Source organism: Chionomys nivalis, chromosome 21 (assembly GCF_950005125.1).
Source record: "Chionomys nivalis chromosome 21, mChiNiv1.1, whole genome shotgun sequence".
Lineage (NCBI taxonomy): Eukaryota > Metazoa > Chordata > Mammalia > Rodentia > Cricetidae > Chionomys > Chionomys nivalis.
Genome location: NC_080106.1, coordinates 32,125,177 through 32,147,205, shown reverse-complemented (window position 1 = coordinate 32,147,205; position 22,029 = coordinate 32,125,177). Strand labels below are relative to the sequence as shown.

Sequence of the window (22,029 nt, the reverse complement as noted above, 5' to 3'; positions counted from 1 at the left end):
GCTTAGGACTTCCAGCATGGTGTAAGGTACCTGGCATGGGTCTTAGGATGCTAAGTTCCCAGCTTCCACGTGACTGAGCCAGAGGAGGTCACATCTTATGTCCTGAACTGAGTGGACTCATTTTGTCCACTGCTTGCTTTCTGGTAAATCTCTTGAAGGCAGGGCCACTTTGCCCGTCTAGCCTTATTAAAATTCAGGGATTGGGGTCCAGAGTTCATATCTCCCCCGCCACCCGACGCCCCTTCTCCTTTCAAGGACATCACTGAACTGGCCAGGTGCTGCTGGCTGCACCCAGAGGTTGGTGCAGACCTGGAGTGGATAGAAGGTTGAGGATGTGCCTTTGGGAGTATGAAGACCTCGGGTCATATCCTAAATCGCTGTCATGCTGGGCTGGCTCTTGCAGGTGTGACTTTTCCTTTGTGGATTAATACGAGAGTTGGTGTGCCCTTCTGCAACGAGGGAGTAGAAGAGTGGGTCCTCACTGTGCCTTCAGAGACAGCTGAGCTACAGGCCAGCTGAGATGTGGGGGCAAGGTCAGGGCAGGACTTTTGCACATCCATGGTGGCCTTGTGTATAAAGTGAGCAGGCAGGTTCCTGGGCTTCCAAGTTCCTCCTTGGACAGGATCTCAACTCAGTTTCATTGGAAATGAACCCAACTGTTCCAGTGCCACTCTAGTAAGTGACTTCAGTGGACACATTTTCATATCTGAATAAAGTAGACTTCTTACTATGTCTTGCTAGTTCTCTCTCTCTCTCTCTCTCTCTCTCTCTCTCTCTCTCTGTCTCTCTGTCTCTCTGTCTTTCTCTCTCTTTTGTCTCTCATCAGCTTCACCAAACTTTGGAGCTTATCAACTTTCCTATCCCCTTTCTTCTCTCAAGGCTCTCATTTCTGGGGAGGAAAGAGTGGATTCTCATCTGTCCATCACCACCTGTCTGCACCCACCTGAGTGGCTGGAGCACTTTGTGTTCTTTCCCAGCAGGAAAACCACCTGAGAATGACTGTGCTTCCCAGCAAGCAAGGGGCGGGGGCCCAGTGGCATGCCTCTGTGTGTTCAGTCTGGAACAGGAAGAGCAAAGCCCAGACAGGCACAGCTGTGAGTGCTGGCCTCGGGGCTTGTTTTCTGGCTCCTGCCTGGGCCTCAGGGGTTGTTTCCTGGCTCCTGCCAGTGTCTCTATCTCACTGCTTCTTTCTCTACCCCACAGGCGGTCCCTGCAGCTGCTCAGGCACCTGCAGCTTCAAAGACTAAAGGCTACCTCCTGCAGACAGAGGGAGTGGGGCCTGGTTTAGGGATCTGGGTCTAAGGACCAGATTGGCAGGGAATCCACTGCTGTTCTGAGTTGGGACACTGACTGTCCTTTAATCCTTGAAGACCATTCTGTTCCCACTCTAGATTTCTGCACTGCCTTTAGGCCCAAAACCAAGCAGTCTTTCTCCACTGGGATGCAAACCCTAGAGACCACATCTGGACTCTCAGGGGAGTCAGAGCCCAGGTCTTCATTAAAATGTCTCCTCATTGCAGCATGGTGCTACAGCATGGCATTCATATCCCTACCTGGGAGGTTGAGGCAGGAGGATCATGAGTATTTGTCCGAAATAGGCTATGTCAGACCCTGTTCATAAATTAATAAACAAAGAACAAATACTTCCTAGAGGGGTAAGCATTGCCTCCCTTCTCCCTTACTCTTCTTTCTCAAATGTTAGACTCCCACCATATGTGAACAACACAGGTAAGGCACGAGGAAGGGGAAGCAGCTGTTAGAGGGAGGCAGAGCTCTTTTGTCCATCACGGAGCACATGCACAATGCAGAGCCTTCTCCATCTTCTGCTTTCCTTCTCTGCCTCTCCGACCGGGCCTGCTTTAGTTCCTCAGGAGGGCTGACTTGGAGGAGACTTTGGGGTGGAAAATCCAACTCTCTGGGGTTTTTCCAGTTCTACTTGGGGCTTCTCAGACTCCATAGATGGAGGAGACTTTGATCTTAATCCCTTTCAACACCTAAGCCTTCGTAGCTGAAATGATGCTAATTACAGAGATAATTAAGCCAAGGTGCAAACCCCTGTATTTGGATCAACAGGAAACTTTCCCAACCAATGGACGGGAATAGAGAAAGTCAAGATATTCATACCCTTTCATCTTCCACTAGAGCCTTGCTCTGCAGCTCAGCCTGGTCTCTACTTCCCTGCAAGAATTTTGGCTCAGGCTCACCAAGTTGGAGCTCCAGCTGTATGCACTGTGGTTAGAACAACGTTCCCTGAGGGTGTGAATTGCAGACAGAGGCTGAAGATTTCCCCTTGGGAGAACCACACACTGTGAACAGTGCTAGCGGAGACACCCCACAAGGAGACCTCAGGGTCCCAGAATCCTAAAAGGACACTAGAAAACCAGTGTGGGCTCCAGGTCACGACTAAGATCCTCATCTGCATAAGTCATCATCCCTCCTCACATCCCCCTCCCACGCACACCCACACACATCTCAGGCCCCCCACATCACCCCCACCTCCATTCAGGATGAATCTGAGCCTTCAGATTCCGGCCCTTGAGGTCTTGTCGCTCCTTAGCCCTCGATCCACCACTGCTCTGAGGGTCAAAACGCCTCCACCCCTTCTGCAGCCAGCACCATGACTGAGACAGTGCGTATTCAGGCAGGCCAGTGCAGCAACCAGATTGGCGCTAAGTTTTGGGAGATGATAAGCGATGAGGGTGGCATCGACCCCATTGGCAGTTACCATGGTGACAGTGACTTGCAGCTGGAGAGAATCAATATGTACTACAATGAAGCTGCTGGCCACAAGTATGTACCTCAGACCATCCTGGTGGACCCGGAGCCAGGCACCATGGACTCAGTGAGGTCAGGACCCTTTGGCCAGATCTTCAGGCCAGACAACTTTGAGTGTGGCCAGAGTGGTGGAGGAAATAACTGGGCAAAGGGGCCGCTATACAGAGGGTGCTGAGCTGGTGGACTCCATCCTGGATGTAGTAGTAAGGAAGGAGTCTGTAGCTGTGACTGTCTCCAAGGCTTCCAGCTGACCCACTCACTGGGGGGAGGCACAGGCTCAGGCATGGGGACCCTGTTCATCAGCAAGATCCGAGAGGAGTACCCAGTCCTCATCATGAACACCTTCAGTGTCGTGCCCTCACCAAGGTCTCTGACACTGTGGTGGAGCCCTATAATGCCACCCTCTCCATGCACTAGCTGGTGGAGAACACAGATGAAACCTATTCCATTGACAACGAGGCCCTGTGTAACATCTGCTTCTGCACCCTCAAGCTGACCACACCCACATATGGTTACCTCAACCACCTGGTGTCAGCCACCATGAGCTGGCCTGCGCTTCCTAAGCAGGCTGAATGCAGATCTGCTCAAGCTGGCCCTGAACATGGTGCCCTTGCCATGCCTGGCATTTCTTCATGCCAGGCTTCGCACCCCTGACCAGCAGGGGCAGCCGCAGTACTGAGTCCTGACAGTGCCTGAGCTCACTCAGCAGATGTTCAACTGCCTGTGACCTGCACCATAGCCGCTACCTGACCGTGGCTGCCATCTTCCATGGCCGCATGTCCATGAAGAAGGTGGACGAGCAGATGCTCAATGTGCAGAACAAGAACAGCAGCTACTTCGTGGAGTGGATCCCCAACAACGTCAAGATGGCCGTGTGTGACATCCCTCCCGGGGGCCTCAAGATGTCTGCCACCTTCATTGGCAACATCACTGCCATCCAGGAGCTGTTCAAGCACATCTCGGAGCAGTTCACAGCCATGTTCATGCAAGGCATTCTTGGACTGGTACACGGGTGAAGGCATGGACGAGATGGAGTTCACGGAGGCAGAGAGCAAGATGAACGACCTGGTGTCTGGATACCAGCAGTACCAGGATACCACCGCTGATGAGCAGGAGAAGTTAGAGGAGGAGGAGGGAGAGGATAAGGCTGAAGAACTTCTCAGATACATTGTGCACCCTTAGCTAACTTCTGCTGTCCTCCAGCATGGGCTTTCTGTTTGTAAATTATGGTGCTCTCAGTTTGCCTCTGTCAGAAATTCACTGTTGATATAATAGTGTGGACCTCCTTTCAAGATTACAGTATTGTCTAAGATATCTATACTAATAAAAAGCATGTGTATATATTTTTAAAAAAGCAAAAACAGATTATAGCCCTTGGCCAGAATGTTCTAAGACTTGGAGACAACATTCTTTTGTTGGAGGCTGTGAATGTGGCCCTTGGCTCCAGAGGAGGTACTGCATGTCAAGGTGTCTTGGAATGCGGTGAAGCCTGCAAGCCTGGGGAGCCCCAGGAAAGTTCCACATGAACAAGTACCAACTTCTGTGCCCATAGGTCCCTCCACCGTTGGCTGTCTCCAGAACATAGAACAGATCCCCACACCTGCCTTTTGTTGTTCAAAAGAGAAACAGGGCCAAATGTGAGGTATGGCTGGTGTGGGAGAGAGACAATGCAGGAGGAGCCAAAGGTGACACCAGAGACCAACCCCTCACACTCATCTGAACTCAGCAATTAGGGAGCATGTACTCCCAGCCAGGGTAAGGTGACATCCATCATGGTATAAGGGCGGGAAGGCTGGCAGGATTAGTTTCATGAAATGCTGGTTAGGGTGAGACCCGGAAAACTTAAAGGAACCGGAATGGGACTTCCTGGAGGCAAGGAGGCCATGGGACAATCAAACAGCTGCAGGTGATAAAGCCTGCACAGGGCTGGGAAGGGGGTTTACCTATGTGCGTGTGCACAGGTCCTGAGCTCTGCTCCTGTGCACTCTGCGCTACCCAGGACCAGGTGAGGATGACTTAGCTCAGGAGGACATAAGTGCTGGGTGCAGAAGCCTTGATACTTCCAGGGAGCAGCCCCGCTCCAGGCTCTCACCTGCCCTCTGTTGGTCACCTGACCCCCTCTTCCTTGGAATGCCATGTTCAATGGTCTGGATATAGAGCCCCTGAACCCCTGGGATGTGAGCCCTGGAATGGGCCTTAGGATTCCCACTTCCCAGCAGCAGCAGTGAGTGTGCCTGGGTATGAGGAGGGTCATCTTGGGTTCTGAGTTCAGTGAGCTCTGTCCACTGATTTCTTTCTAGCCCGGTTCCTGAGAGCATGCTCACCTTGAATGTTCCTCCCTGTCACACTTCTGACTTGAGACCCAGGTTACCCCACCCCACATCACTCAGCTGGTTGGGGGCTTCTCCCTGGACTCAGGTCTCTGTGCAGGTCTGGAGTCTCGGTGTAGGTGGAAGGCAAAGAAAGTGCCTTTTTGAATTGAGGACCTCAGGTTCTGACCTCAGTTACTGTCAGCATGAGCTAGCTCTCGCATCTGGGACTTTTCCTTTGTATGGTAAACCTGAAGGGCACTTGCCCTTCTCAAATGAGGGGACATAAAAATGGGCCTCTTGCCGGGTGATGGTGGCCCATGCCTTTAATCCCAGTTCTTGAGAGGCAGAATCAGGCAGGTCTCTATGAATTCTAGACCAGTGTGGTCTACAGAGAGAGAGTTCCAGGACAGCCAGGAATACACAAATAGAAACCCTGTCTAGAACTACCCCCACACACAAAAAAAGAAAGAAAGAAAGAAAAAAAAAAAAGAATGGGTCCCTTTCTCACCTCCTTATCAGGCAGGAACTCTCAGAGCTGGCCCTGCTATACGAGGTATCCTGGTATGGCCTGGTGTTTCCAGCTCTCACCTATCTTTTTCCCTCGGTTGCACAGGACAAAACCATGAGTAGGACTGGATAAGGGCTGAGTCAGAGCAGGGGACCCGAAAAGCATCAGGCAAGCATCAGTATGTGACCCACTTCCTATTCCTATCATCTTCCCTCAGCAGCTGGCTAAGGACCAGAGCAGGAAGTGCCCCTTAGACCTGGGACACTGAGGCCTGGGGGTGTGCCAGAGAGCTCACACCTGATGCTGGAAGACTTTCATAAGTGCCCAGATCTGGGGGTCATTTGTCCCCATTTTCCCTGCTGCTGACTTCAGGCACTCAGCCAAGGCACTTAGGTGGGGGCTCATCAGCTTTTCTTTCCCTAGTGCAATTCCCCCAAAGGTCTGCTGAGGGAGCGTGGCTTCCAGAATGGATCCTGTGGGGTGGGAAACAGAGCTGCCCCAGAGCCTGCTCTCCAGGGCTGTGTCTGCAAAGGGACTTTAAGCAAATGCTACTGCTGCGTGTGATATGGGGTAGTGCTAGACATCATGACATCTACAAGCCTGATTTGGTTTTCACACAGCCCTCACCTATTTGCTTGCCGATTTCCTTCCTGGTTGCAGCGATAGATTGCCTGACAGAACCAGCATTGGGGAGAAAGGATGTATTTCAGCTTGCAGTACCAGCTCATCACAGTGGGTGTTACTGCTACAGAAGCCTGGGGAGCTGCTTGTAGTATGTCCGTACTTGGCGGTAGGGGGTAACAAATGCACTCGCTCATGTTTGTCAGTGCTCAGCCTACTTTCTCCTATTTAAAAATTTTAATATGGGCCGAGCATGGGGGCACACACCTTTATCCAGCAGCAGAGGCAGACAGATCTCTGTGGGTTGGAAGCCAACCTGGTCGACAAAGCAAGTTCTAAGACAGACAGGACTATCACACAGACAAACCCTGTCTCAAAACAACAACAGCAACTGTTGGACTCTAGTGTCCAAACACCGAGGAGGAGGAGTCGCCCCCAGAGACCATCTCGTACACCACAGCCGATGCAAAAGCATGAGGATTTTATTAATTCTGTCATGACAGGGTCCCCCAGCATTCGGGAAGCCGAGGGACCCTAAATAGCTGGTACAGTCTACTTTTAAAGGGGCCACAGAAGCAAGGGGGGGGTTGTTCTTTGACTATTCTGATTGGCTTATTCAAAAGGGCTATTACCAATAATTGACTGGAGAGGTGTTGTCAGATCAGATGAGGTAAGAGGTCATTTTGACCCCGCTTCCCAGGGGACTGAATCAAAACATACGTATATGGGTAATTGTTCAGGAACTGAGTACGTGCGAGTGTAGCTGTTAGGTCCTTGGTTCCCAGGGGAGGAGGGGAAGCACTATGGCATGGAGGCTGAGAGGATTCAGAATTGTCAAAATGGCTTCAGAATTGTCTTAAAGTCTTACACAACAAGAAAAACAAATTCAAACATAGTTCAAAACCCAATCCAGGAAAATAGCACCCCCACACTTTTAATTAGGTCTTCTCACATCGATCACTGTAATCAAGATGATCTCCCACAGCCTCATCCACAGGCCAACCCAGACAATGCTTCTCAGAGACTCTTTTTTTTTTTTCTCAGAGACTCTTGATTCTAGATTATAGTAAGTTCACAATTGAAATTAACCATCATGGTCACGAAGTCCCACCCTAACCCAGAAACTATTTGCAGCTGATAGCTGCTGGGAGAGGGAAGATCAGTTTTCTCCAGTGGCATATCACATGACATGCCGCAGGCCCAGGAGTTTGCCAATACAAAATAGACTCCATGCTTTTTTCTGGGTTTTGTTTGTTTGCTTGTTTAGATTTTTAAAAGAGAAATAGCATGAAGTTGGGTCAGTTGTAGGGGATGATCTAGGAGGTTTGGGCATAGGGGAAGGAATATAATCAAAATACATTGTATGAAATTCTCAAAGAATAAGTAAAAACACATACAAGAAGTAATACTTACTTACCTTATGGTATTTTCACATCTATGTCTCATTGTGCTTTGTTCTAGTTCATTCTGTCTCTCTCTTATTCTCGCCCTTCCTCTATGCCTCCACTAGTTTTTCTACCCCAACCGGTAACTGGAACTACCCCGCATCCATATGACTGCCTGTACTGGTGACAGAAGGAACCTGGCGGTGTTTGGTGGAGGTACCCAAGTCCCTGATATGGAGTGCCATGAAGGTGCACTGTTCTCATGGAAACCAGCTCAGGCAGATCTACCCTCCTACTGGCACAGCATGGCACAACATGCTGGCATGTTGTTCCCGCTGTCATTTCCTCTCCACAGAATCTGGGGTAAGCCTTGTGGAGCATGGCCAAGGCTGTGATGTTTTCAGTCCTGGTCTAGAAGCCATGGTGCCAATGTTTCGTAAGTACCCAGCCACTGCTCTTTTATACCTCTGTTTCTGGAGTCCAGCTGCCAAGCCGCTAAGGGAACAGGAACACAGTGTCTTCACTTGGTCTGACAAACAATCCTTTAATTTGTAGCTTTCTATTTTTCAAGTCATGTGTGAAATGGCATCCTCAGTCACCCCTGCACTGTTCTTGAGCGTTCTCACCCTTGGGGTTGTGCAGAACAGGGGCGACTGTCGACCTCTGTTGGTGAGATGTGATTATAGCAAATTAAACGTTTTGATGTGGACATTATTGGAATGGCTTACTTACTTCCACAAATGTCAGTGCCAACTATACCATCATAAAACAGCCTGGTGAAGTTGCTCGGAACATTGGCCATGGAGCCAGTCTGCCCTGCCTGACCCTCTCCTACACTTAGGATGTCAACTGGCCGATTGTACCTCACGTCTCATCTGTAAAAAAAAAGGAACAGTGACTGTGTCTCTTCCATAGGGCTGCTGTGAGCCTGAATGTGCCTAGGACAGTCCCTGGCACGTATCAAGACAGTTTTCCTCTCAGCTACCCATGGATAATCCATAATTATCTTAAATTAACTTAAATGCTCTTTAAATTAATCCAACAAGGCTTATTGGACAGTCTCTCATACAGATACTAGACAGGTCCAACCCTGCTTAGCTTCCAAGAGGAGAGGAAATATAAACACAACCCAAAGTCCTTATTAGAAATCTCCAAGTCTCTGTTTCCTACAGTAGATCTTAACCTGTGGGTTGTGACCCATTTTGGGATCCCATGTCAGATATCCTGTGTATCAAATATTTATATTACGATTCATAACAGTAGCAGTGTTGCAGTTATGAAGTAGCAATAAAAATAAATAATGTTATGGTTGAGGTCACATGACACGAGGAACTGTATTAAAGGGTCACAGCATTAGGAAGGTTGAGAACTGCTGTATTAAAGGGTCACGGCATTAGGAAGGTTGGGAACTGCCCTATTAAAGGATGGGGCTGGAAGGGGAAAACTCACCACCAAAGCCACTGGTGTGCATAGAGGTTGGTGTTTAGGCAGATAGAATGCAGAGCTGTTGTAAAGAAACCTGGTTCCGGAGTCCAAGGTTCCACATTTCCTCAACTGGCCCATGCACAGGCTGGAGGAAACATGGAGAGAGCCTGGCCAAGTCACAGGCACCAAAGTTATGGTAAAAATAAAACAGCACCATTCCCCGAGTGGCTGCAGTGAGCAGCTGGCCAAGAGACCACAGCAGGCCATGAAGGCAGCTGGTCCTAGCCAGGGAGCTGGGATGAGAGATAGAGACCTATTAGGCATGCTATGAAGGGAAAGTGAGTATTTATTTAGTGGGTTATGGAGGGGAAAAGAAAAGGGGGAAAGGGGAGAAGGGGGAAGAACAGAGAGAGAGGCAGAGAAAGAGAAACAGAGGCAGGGGAGAAGGGGAAAGGGGAGAAGGGAAAAAAGGGAGAGAGGCAGAGAGGAAAAGAGAAAGAGAAACAGAGGCAGGGAAGAGGGGAAAGGGGAGAAGGGAAAAAAGGGAGAGACAGAAGCTGCCTCTTGGGGAGAGAGATGGAAAGGAAGGAACTCAGGTTGGAAGCAGAAGGAAGATCTTCTTGCCTCAGGGGACGGGGTGGGGGGGAGTAGGGGGCTTGTCTCTTAAAGGGACTGGACAGACCATTACAATACTGGCCTGGAACTCACAGAGATCCTCCTGGCAAGCTCCAAAGCTACAGTGAAACCCTAACTCAAAAAACAAAACAAACAAACAAACAAAAGAAGTCTTTTGTCTCCCCTCTTCTTTAGGTTGGGGTATTTAAAGTTTTTAAGAAATAAATACAGGGCAAATCTCAGTACTTCCTGGATGCCCTCCCAATTTTATCCTGTGTCTCTGTCTTTTCTTTTGTATCCTTGTTTTTCCTACCTACCTGTCTTTTCTTAATCCTCATGCTTTCCTCTAAGCACAGACCAATAAACCAGGTGGGACCCAGCTGATGCTGTAGCCCAGACACCAACAGTGATAAACTCCCCGCTCCTAAAGCCCTGCTATGCTCCAGAAACTTTGTGACTGTTAGTAGCATCTGCTCTCCCATAGAAACTTTAGAACCCTATCATAAAAAGAAATCCATTTTAAAGCCTTGAAATCACTGCTACCATGAAGGGAGGCAGACAAGTAAGACATGCATAGAACATTAAATTTCTCCATTATATATAATATATACATATATAAACTAATACTTGTTTAGCGCTTGTAAGGACCACTTGGGTACATGCAGATCAAGACCTGTGCTTAAAAGAGGAGACAAAGAGATGGTTCAGCGGTTAAGAGTACTAATTGTTCTTCCAGAGGACCTCGGTTGAGTCACAAAACACCCATTTGACAGCTCACAGCTGTCTGTAACTCCAGTTTTGGCCTCCTCAGGCACCAGGCACACATGTATACAGACATGCATTCAGACAAAACACTCACATATGTTTTCACAACATAAAAGAAGAAAAGAAAAAGAAATACCAGTAGGGGAATACTATTAAATGCTTAATAAATTGTTCTGGAGGATGATTAATAAATGTCAGTGCATTTGCTTACCATAAATGTTAATGATATAAAAGACATTTTTAAATACAATTTATAAAAAGCAAAGTATGTAATACTAATTGTTATGCAGTCCTCATGGCCGATTGCTTTCCCTAAAAGTTACCAACCACCTTCAGGGCATGTCTGTCTGTAGCTAACTTGTGGTCTACAGTCGATGGATGTAGCTCCAGGGTGAATCTTGCTTCATATTTTCATTTATATCAATGAGAAAAATAAAGACAAAGCAATGAAATGTAGACTAGAACCTTCTCACTAATGATGAGTCATTTCTTTCTTTGATTTTTCTTTTTTCTGTTTTTTGGCTTTTTTGTTTTGTTTTGTTTTGTTTTTCAAACAGGGTTTCTCTGTGTAACAGCCTTAACTGTCCTGGTACTGTCTGTAGACCAGGCTGGCCTCAAACTCATAGAGTTTCTGCTTCCCAAGTGCTGGATTAAAGACACACACCACCACCTCCTGGAGATGAGTCATTTCTTTAATGGATTGAATAATAGTTGACAAATAATCAAACAAAGATAAACAATGGCACCAGCCTGTAGTCCCAGCCATTTGTGAGGTGGAGGCAGATTCCCGGAGCCTAGGACTTATGTGCTCAGCCTAGGTATAGCATCATCTGTCTTGATCGGGGTTTCCAACGCTGTGATAAAGCACCATGACCGAAGGCTACTTGGGCAGGAAAGGGTTGATTTCATCTGATATTTCTCAGGTCATGTTCCATCACTGGGTGAACTCGGGGAAGGAACGCAAGGTAGCAACCTAGAAGAGGAGCTGAAGCAGAGTTCATGGAGGGTGCTGTTTACTGACTTACTCTTGCGGTTTGCTCAGCTTGTTTTCTTACTGAACCCAGGACCACCTGCCCAGGGATAGCACTGCTCACAATGGGCTGGACCCTCCCACATCAATCATTAATCCAGAAAACATTCCACAGGCTTGCTTACAGCCCAATCTGATGGAGGCATTTTCTCAATTAAGAGTCCCTCTTTGCTAGGCGGTGGTGGCACACGCCTTTAATCCCAGCACTCAGGAGGTAGAGGCGGGCGGATCTCTGTGAGTTTGAGGCTAGCTCTGGTTTACAGAGGTCCAGGTCAGGCTCCAAAGCTACACAGAGAAAGTCTCTTTTGAAAACAAAACAAAAACAAGTCCCTCTTCTTTGCCAGGTGTGGTGGTATATGCCTTCAATTAGTGCCAGGACTCTGGAGGCAGACACAGGTGATCTACGAGTTCAAGGCCAGCCTAGTGTGTCTAGTAAATTCCAGGCCAGCCAGCCGTACATAGTGTAGCCCTGTCTCCTCTTCCCAGATATGTCTAGGTAGTGTGTAAGACTGAAACAAGAACAATATACTTTAATTTTGTGTGTGTGTGTGTGTGTGTGTATTTAATATATATAGTTAATGGAAGGCCAAAATAGACTAAGGGTTCTCTTTGCAGATCAGTGGAGAACAAGCTCCTGTTTGTCCTGCACAAGTTTTGGTTTGCAGTAAAAGAATAAGTTCCTATTTGTCCTGTTTAAGTCCTTGAAAATTAAGGCTTCTATTTGTAACTAAGAATAAGTTCCCAGGGCTGGAGAGATGGCTCAGCGGTTAAGAGCATTCCCTGCTCTTCCAAAGGTCCTGAGTTCAATTCCCAGCAACCACATGGTGACTCACAACCATTTGTAATGAGGTCTGGCGCCCTCTTCTGGCCTTCAGGCATACATGCAGAAATAATATTGTATACATAATAAATAAATAAATAAATAAATAGAATAAGTTCCCATTTCTTAGATCTGATATAAACTGCAAAATATGCTTTTCAACCTACACTAAACCTACGACCCAAGTCACATGCTGTATCTCTTACCCCGTTCCTTCCCTTTCATTGTATCTCTCAGTGTCTAACAGCTGACTCTCTTGCCACTGGGAACACTTTGTCCTGTACAAAGAACCTCAAGAGGCGAGCAGGAGCTACTCTCTCCAGTCCTGAGAGAGCACCCTAAAATATAGCTTGCTTTAACTGGACAGTCGTGGATTTGGTCTTTTCTCCTCTTGATTCTCAGGTTTAACGTGTCAAGTTGACAAAACCCAACCAGTCTGACATCTCAAGATAAAACAAACCCGAGTGCCACAGTATCTCCCTGTGTTTGTACCATTCATACTGCGATGGTTACGTATTTTTGGTTTGATACCTATCATCTGTAGCAGTACTTTCTCACTGAAACCGCCAGACCTCAAATAATGACAGGGAGATTTATTGATTATGAAAGCTTGGCCTATAGCTTAGGCTTGTCTCTCCTGCTTTTATAACTTAAATTACCCGCTTTTGTTAATCTACATTTTGCCATGTTGTTTTTTACCCTTTTTCATTCTGAATGTCTGGCTCCTCACTCCATGCCTCATTGATCTCTTCCCTGCACTTCAATTCCTCCTTCTCTTCCTTTCCCTCCTGGGAAGTCCCACCTAGCTCTCCTGCCTCGCTATTGGCCATTCAGCTTTTTATTACACCAGTCACAGCAAATACGTCTTCACAGGGTGTACAAATATCCCAAAACAATCGTCAGCATTGTTCCATTTTTCCTATGGTACTAGAGATGGAGCCCACAGCCTTCTGCATGCTGTGTGCAACCATTTTACCACCAAACCATACCACGGACTCTACTCCAGCTCAATTTTGTTTTGTTTTTGTTTTTGTTTTTCGAGACAGGGTTTTCCAGTAGCTATGGAGCCAGTCCTGGAATTCCCTCTGTAGACCAGGCTGTCCTCGAACTCACAGAGATCCGCCTGCCTCTGCCTCCCGAGTGCTGGGATTAAACGTGTGCACCACTATCGCCCAGCAAGTCTGGTTTTTAGGTTTGCCAGTTTATGTGGCACAATTGCTATCTTATTTGTTTGTTTGTTTACTTACTTACTTTTTTTTTTTCTCCAGGGCTGGGGATGGAACCCAAACGCTCCATCACGCAGCTCCTAAACAGCACCGCCCAGTTTCACACTACCAATGTGATGTTACCGAACATAGATGGAGAGAGATGTAAAATAGCACACTGCTATATCGTTTTCCCGTCAAACAGTTCTGTAGACTATGCCAGCACACTGGTACGGAAGCGCAGGCCTGTAATCCCAGCCCTCGCGAGGTGGGGGCCGGAGAATCACAAGTTGAAGGTGATCCTCAGCCGTTTAGCAAGTGTGAGGTCAGCCTGGGTGGGATACATGCGATTTCGTCTCAAAAGGAAATTTCAGCTGCGTAATTTAGCCCTGGTTATCCTGCAGAACCACACAGGTTTGCGCATCTTGAATTTTGAAGCGGGATTGACGTCACTTGCTGGGCATTTGCTGCCACCTTGTGGTTGATTCTTTTAACTGCAAGCTGGGAAAATTCAAATATAGAGACAGCAGCAGTTAACCAACCAGCCTCCTAAAAGGCTCTTCTCGGATCCTGCGCAGAAGCTCCCAAGTTTGGACAACATGGCACATAGTGCCCCGGGAAGAGGCTTTCGAGTTTGGGGCATCAGCTGCCAATTTCCCTAGCACATATCTCTGCTGAAGGGCACCTGTCTTTCCTTCCTTCAAAGATCAGAAAACGATTCTAATTCCTGATTGTGAGCATGTATTTTAGAATTTCCTTCCCATTTGGACAGGATTTGACACATTTAGGCTGCTTTAAATCGGAAGATATTTTATATAAAGCCACGTTTTGTTTGGTTGTTTAGTTAACTTTTACCTTTTGGTAGCAGCATCTGTCTATGTAGCCCAGGCTGGCCTTAAAAACCTAGCCTAACCTTGTATATTATCATCTGGTGCTTTGAGCATATATCTTTTTAAAATTATATTTCATGTGCATTGGTGTTTTGCCTGTGTGTATGTCTGTGTGAGGATGTCAGATCCCCCTGGAACCTTGAGTTACAAACAGTTGTGGGCTGTCACGTGGGTGCTGGGACTTGAACCCAAGCCCTCTCTCTGGAAGGGCCTTCAGTGCTCATAACTGCTGAGCCATCTGTCCAGGCTCTTGACCACTGAGGGAGATAGGGAGGGTAGTCATATGCAGTAGAGTGCATGCAGAGGCAGAGGACTGCTCTGGGGAGTCGGTGCTCTCCTTCCACCTTTACATGAGCTTCCGGAAGCCAACTCAAGTTACCAGGCTGGTGAAGCAAGCACCTGCACCCACCGAGCCATTTTTCCAGCCAGAATTTTTTTTTAATGAAGAAGTCTTTACTCTAAATATTAAATTGCAAGGTATGGACTTAAGGAGTCAGACAAGACAAGCTTACACATTAAAGGTCTGGCTCTGTCTCTCTGGAAATAGAGATATTCTTTGAAGGAAACCATTTGTCCTGGGCAGTCTTTTGTCAGCTTGACACAAACTAGAGTTATCTGGAAAAAGAAGCCTCAATGAAGTAAATGCCTCCTGCTGGTATGGTGACGTATGTCATTAATCCTAGCACTTGGGAGGCTGAGGCAAGAGGATCTCTGTGAGTTCAAGGCCAGCCTGGTCTACAAATCGAGTTCCAGGGTTACACTGAGAAAACAAACAAAAAAAAAAAAAAAAGGAAGGAAGGAAGGAAGGAAGAAAGAAAATGCTTCCATTGAATTGGTGGCAGCAACGGTGGCAGGCACCTTTAATCCCAGCACTCAGATCTCTGAGTTCAAGGACAACCTGGTCTACATAGCAAGTTCCAGGACAGCCAGGGCTACACAGAGAGACCAGGTCTCAAATCCCCCACAACCTAAAAAAAAAAAAATGCCTCTATCAGATGAACTTAATTTATGTCGGGGGGGCAGGTGGTCCTGGGCAATTGTATAAAAAAGTACCTGAGCCGGGCGGTGGTGGCGCACGCCTTTAATCCCAGCACTTGGGAGGCAGAAGCAGGCGGATCTCTGTGAGTTCGAGACCAGCCTGGTCTACAAGAGCTAGTTCCAGGACAGGCTCCAAAACCACAGAGAAACCCTGTCTCGAAAAAAAAAAGTAGCTGAATGTGAACCCGGAGAAGTCAGTGTTCCTTTATGACCTCTGCTTCAGCTCCTAACTCCAGGTTTCTGCCTTGGCTTCCTCAAGACGAAATATACCTTTTCCTCCCCAAATTGCTTTAGTAGTGGTGTTTATCACAGCTCTAGAAAGCAAACAAGCACAGTATTTAAAAGGCGTTGTCTAGTTGTAGCAAAAGATGCTTTGTAACTTCACGAATATGTTCATTCTTTTTGAGTTAGCATGTAAAACAATGTAATAACTTCCTAGCTTGGTTTCTTAGGGCCAGGAATAGTTTGGTTTCTATTGCCCTTGCTTTTCCCCTTCAAATCGGCCAGGAAGCAAGGTCACTAAAGGGCATTTGGAAATTGCAGGATGTCAGGTCTGACATGATGGCTGTTGAGGCTCCGATCAGACAGGAGTTAACCCCTTGTAGCTCTGGACCTTCTGCCAGGTGCAGCACCTACGGGCCTGGGGTCCAGGCCTGTCACTGTCACTCGCTAGGCATGCCCCTCCTTGCCTAAAACAACACTAGACACACAGCGCCAGCTTACTAAATACGGCTCCAATAGAACAAGCATTGGTGGTAGAGCTCGGGGGTGTGGGGTGGGAGGCATGTTGGGAGACCCCAAGTGGGGAAGAAAAGATGTATTCTTTTTTTAAATTTATTTATTTATTTAAATTTTCAGCACTGGTGATGGAACCCAAGACCTCAAACATGCTAGGAAAGCCACCAGGTCTCATTAAATTTCCCAAAATTGCTTTGAACTGACTTTGTGGTCCAGGATGGCCTTGAACTTGTGATCTTCCTGCCTCAGCCTCCTGAGTAGCTGAGATGTCAGGCCTGTGCTACCAGGCCTGGCTTCCTCTTCTTTTCTTTCTTTCTTTTTAAAGATTTATTTACTTATTTATTTATTTATTTATTTTTATTTTTTGTTTTATTTTTCGAGACAGGGTTTCTCTGTAGCTTTGGAGCCTGTCCTGGAACTAGCTCTTGTAGACCAGGCTGGCCTCGAACTCCCAGAGATCTGCCTGCCTCTGCCTCCCAAGTGCTGAGATTAAAGGCGTGCGCCACCACCGCCCAGCTGATTTATTTATTTCTTAAGTATACAACATTCTACCTCCATGTATGCTTGCACGCCAGAAGAGGGCGCCAGATTTCATTACAGATGGTTGTGAACCACCATGTGGTTGCTGGGAATTGAACTCAGAACCTCTGGAAGAGCAGCCAGTGCTCTTAACCTCTGAGCCATCTCTCCAGCCCCCTTCCTCTTCTTTTCTAAAGGACTCAGCACAGTGTAAATTCTATCAAGGATTCTTAATACCCATGGAAGAGTAGGAGGACTTCCAGGGGCCAGCTCAGCAAGGAAAGTGATTGACAAGCACAGGGCAAGGATGCCTATACTCCACTCCTGGGGGCCAACATCCAAACCCACTATCGGCTTTTCCTGAGCTTAAAGAACACGGAGAAGGAAACCACTGTCTGTGGAGGAGAGCTGAGGATCAGGGAACACTGAGCGGGGCCTGGAAGAGTGGGCTCCATGGATCCCATGTGACGAGAGTGGGAGAGTTTCATTCCTCTTTTTTTTAAAAAAAAAAAATCCTATTTTATTTTATTTTTAAAATATTTATTTATTTATTATGTATACAATATTCTGTCTGTGTGTATGTCTGCAGGCCAGAAGAGGGCACCAGACCTCATTACAGATGGTTGTGAGCCATCATGTGGTTGCCGGGAATTGGACTCAGGACCTTTGGAAGAGCAGGCAATGCTCTTAACCGCTGAGCCATCTCTCCTGCCCTTATTCCTCTTTTTTTAAATTTATGTATTTATTTATTTATTTATTTGAGACAGGTCTCACTATGGAGCCCTAGCTGGCCTGTATAACTTACTTGTAAACCAGGCAAGTTAGCTTCAAAGTCACAGAGATCTGCCTGCCTCTGCCTCCAAGTACTGGGATTAAAAGTATGCATGATCATGTCCAGCTTAATTGTATTTATATTTTTTATTTTTATTTATTTATGTTATGGTGCTGGGCTCCAACCTAGAGGCCCACCCACAGTAGCATGGTCAGTAAACGCTCCACAACCAACTGAAACCACAGCCTGTTTGCTCATCTCCCCTCCTTCCTCCCTCAGTGTTGATAGCTGAAGTCATCAGTGCTCATAGCAGGAGGCTCATAAATAATAGAAAAGAACTAAGACCATCTCAGGTCTATGGAGATTCCTTGCTAGCATCGGGGTGTACTCACAGAGAGTATTTTGGGGCTTATTAATTTTTAATTACACAGAATATATGAATACATTCTTGTGAAAAATTAAAACGGTCCAGATAGATCTCTGCTTCTCCTAGGCAGTCAGCTCTACCCTGACTCCCCTCTTCCAGCCCTTTGCCAGATAACCACTTAGAAACATGCTTAGAACTGTCGAAAACTTTTCGTTCTTTCTTCCTTCTTTGTATGAAGTGCTGGGGATTCTCAGGGCCTCTTGAATGGAACACTATATATAACAAATCCAACTTTGTGTCCATATTTTTTTTCCATCTCACTGGCAAATACTTTTTCTGTTTGAATCTGGGTATACCTATGAAAAAATATAGTATTTTACATGGCTTTCTTTTTTAAACATTTGTGTATGTATTTATTTATGAGTTTGTGTATGGGTGCATGAATACCATGGAACATATATGGATGTCAGAGGACAACTTTCAGGATTTGGTTCTCTCCTTCCACCATGTGGGGTCCTGGGGATCAAACTTAGATCATCAGGCTTGGCAGCAAGCACCTTTACCTACTGAGCCGTCTTGCTAGCCTTGTTTTGTTTTCTGAGTAAGGTAGTCCAGGCTGGCAGTGAGCTCAAAACAATCCATTCAGTTCAGCCTCCAAAGTCTGAGGTTATATGCGTGAGCCAACATGTCTGGCTTAATTTCTTTAAACAATTTTTTTTATTAATTCTTTGATAACCTGGCTTAATTTTTTAATTTGTGTATGTTCATATGTGTGTACATGTGCATGGAGGCCAGCGGTGGACAGCGTGTGTCTTCCTCGATGGCTTGCTACCTTATTTTTTGAGGTGGGGGGTCTCTCATGAACATGGAGCTCACTGATAGACTAGACTGGCTGGCTACTGAGCTCTGGGGCTCTATTTTAAAAAAAGAATAAAAGGTATAGAAGAAGAAGTTCAACTCAAAAGCACAGAAAAAAATATTTTTTTAAAATAAGACTTATTTATTATGTATATAGTACTCTGCCTACATATATCTTGTAGGCCAGTAGAGAGCACTAGATCTCATTACAAATGGTTGTGAGCCCCCATGTGGTTGCTGGGAATTGAATTCAGGACCTCTGAAAGAACAGTCAGTGCTCTTAACCTCTGAGCCACCTCTCCAGCCCCCCAGAAAATATATTTAACAAAAATCACAGAAGGAAAATTTCCCAACCTAAAGAAAGATATGCCTATGAAGAAACAAGAAGCTTACAGAACACCAAATAGACTGGTTCAAAAAAAAAAAGTCTCCTTGACACTTAATAATCAAAACACTAAACATACAGAATAAAGAAAGACTATTAAGAGCTGCAAAGGAAAATGGACAAGTAACATATAAAGGCAGTCCTATCAGAATTACACCTGACTTCTCAATGGAGACAATGAAAGCCAGAAGGTCCTGTCAAGCATTATGCAAACATTAAGAGACCACAGATGCCAGCCCAGACTACTATGCCCAGCAAAACTTTCAATCACCATAGAAGGACAAAATAAGATATTCCATCACAAAACCAGATTTAACCAATACTATCCACAAACCCAGCCCTATACAAAGTACTAGAAGGAAAACTCCAACACAAGGAAGTTGACTATATCAACAAAAACACAGAAAATTGATGATCTCACAGCAAAAAATCCCAAAGAAGGGGGAAACATACAAATTAACATCACCAACAATAAAAACTAAATTAACAGGAGATGACAATCACTATTCATTAATATCCCTTAATATAAATGGACTCAACTTACACATAAAAAGACACAGGCTAACAGATTGGATACGAAACAGAATCCATCCTTCTGCTGCATACAAGAGACACACCTCAGCTTCAAAGACAGACATAGCCTCAGAATAAAGGGTTGGGGGAAAATTCCAATCAAATGGACCTAAGAAACAAGCTGGTGTAGCTAACCTAATAGCTAACAAAATAGACTTCAAACTAAAACCAATCAAAAGAGACAAAGAAGGAACACATTGCTACGTGGCTCTGATCCCAGCACTCAGGAGGCTGAGGCAGGAGGATTGAGTGCAAGACCAGATGGGGTTCCATAGTAAAAAACTGTCCCAAAAGAAAAACCAAACCAAACCTAAACCACCACCAAAACACCACCTTAGAAGGATTCCGTATCACCAAACCAGGATGTCAACATTAGAAGGAGGAGGAAAAGAAGAAAGGGAGGGAGGGAGAGAGGAAGGAAAAAAAAAGAAAAGGAAAGGAAAACAAAGCAAAGAAGGGCAGGAGAGACAGTATAGAGATTAAGAGTGTTTGCTGTGTGATCGTAGGGACTGGAGTTCAGATTCCAGCATCTACGCATGTAACAAGCCGGGTGTCTTAGTCACTGTTCTATTGCCATGAAAAAACACCATGACCAAGGCAACTAATATAAGAGAAAGCATTTAATCGAGGGCCTGTTTACAGTTTCTGAGGTTTAGTCCACTCTCATCATGGCAGGAGTGTGGCAGCATGCATGCAGGCATTGGAGCAGTAGTCGAGAACTCTATCTTAATCCACAAGCAAGAGAGAGAGACTATGGACTTGACATGGGCTTTTAAAACCTCAAAGCTCACCCCCAAGTGACACACTTCCTCCAGCAAGGCCACACCTCTTCTCTCCCCTCCCCATACATTTCTCTGTGTAGCCCTGGCTGTCCTCAAACTTGCTCTGTAGACCAGGCTGGCCTCAAATTCAGAAATCCACCAGCCTCTACCTCCTGAATGCTGGGATTAAAGGTGTGCACCACCACACCTAGCCCAAATAAAGGCGCACCCCTTAATCCTTCTAATTTTCTCTATGAGCACCACTCCTTGGCGATTAAGCATTCAAATACATGAACCTATGGGGGCCATTCCTATTTAAACCACCACATCCGGGGGGACCATGGGATGCTCTGAGGAAGAGAGACAGAAGGATTCCTGGGGCTCCCTGGCTTCCAGTCTAGTGAGGAAATGCAAGTACCAGGCTCGGGAAGAGAGTAACAGAATAGGACAACTAGCTCCCTCTTCTGACCGCTGATCACACATCCACATACAAATACACACATCTACATACACAGACACAAATAAATACACTTTCTAAAAGAAATAAAGAGGTGATCCATCCACAGTAAGCAGGTGGTGTTCTTGGGTGCTGTGATGGTTTGGATGTGAGATACCCCCACAGGCTCATGTTCTGAAGGCTCCATCTTCGGCTAGTGGCATCATTTCGGAGGTGGCAAATACTATAGGAAGTGGGGTCTAGCTAGAAGAAGGGGTCTCTTTGAAGGTTATCCCTCAACCCTAGATCTGTATTCTCTCTGCTTCCTGTCCAGCAGGAGGTGAGCAGCCTCTACCACATGCTCCTGCTGCCACAATGCTCTCTCACCATGGACCCAGACTCAACAAGGCGGAGAACAGGGCTGGAAACTTCAGAACTGCAAGCACAAATACATCTTTCTGTTAGGCATGACGGTGTACACCTGTAATCCCAATACTCGGAGTCAGAGGCGGGAGGATCAAAGGTTCAGGGGCAGCTTAGACTGCATAGCTCACTCTATTTCAAACACAAAACAAAAATCAACAACAACAAAAAAAGCATGATTTTGAGATGCTCCACCAAGTTCTTGCATAACCAAAACCCTTGGAAACCCCCTACCCTTGCAGTTTTGGGGTACTATATAAACCCCACTTTTTACTATGTTCAATGTTATTTTCTCAAACCCCACTTTAGAAATAAAATAAATTTAGACAGAAAATAAAGCTTTCTTAATTTGACCAAAGAATTTGGGTAATGCTCTTACTCTCGTTTGGTGGGATTAACAGGATCAATGGAATACTTGCTCGTTTTTAACCCAAGTTTGATTCCTAGCACCCATGTCAGGCAGTTTACAACTACCTGTAAGTCCAACTCCAAGAGATCCAAAGCCCTCTTCCAGCTTCCATGGACACCTATACTGACATACATAAGCACACACACAGAGAAAATTTAAAATAAAATAATTTTTTAAACACTGTATATAAACAACACAAACAAAGGCCCTAAGGAAAGGAGAGTAAAAGATGAGACACCTGGGAGCTGTCACGTTCACCAGGGCCCTCTCTCCTTATTTGCCCTTTCGGGTTTCTAGAGAAAGAAGCGTGTTTGCTTGTGTGATGGCTATTCTCCATTGCCAACTTGACTATAGCTGGAATGAACTACAATCCAGAAGAGGAGGGTACACGTGTGAAAG

General features: G+C 46.1%; 1 pseudogene; it reads left to right on the top strand.

Annotated features, from left to right (window-relative positions):
- The first annotated feature begins 2,617 nt into the window (after nucleotides 1-2,617).
- Nucleotides 2,618-3,957, top strand: LOC130863976 (tubulin beta-2A chain-like; annotated as a pseudogene).
- Nucleotides 3,958-22,029: the final 18,072 nt, after the last annotated feature.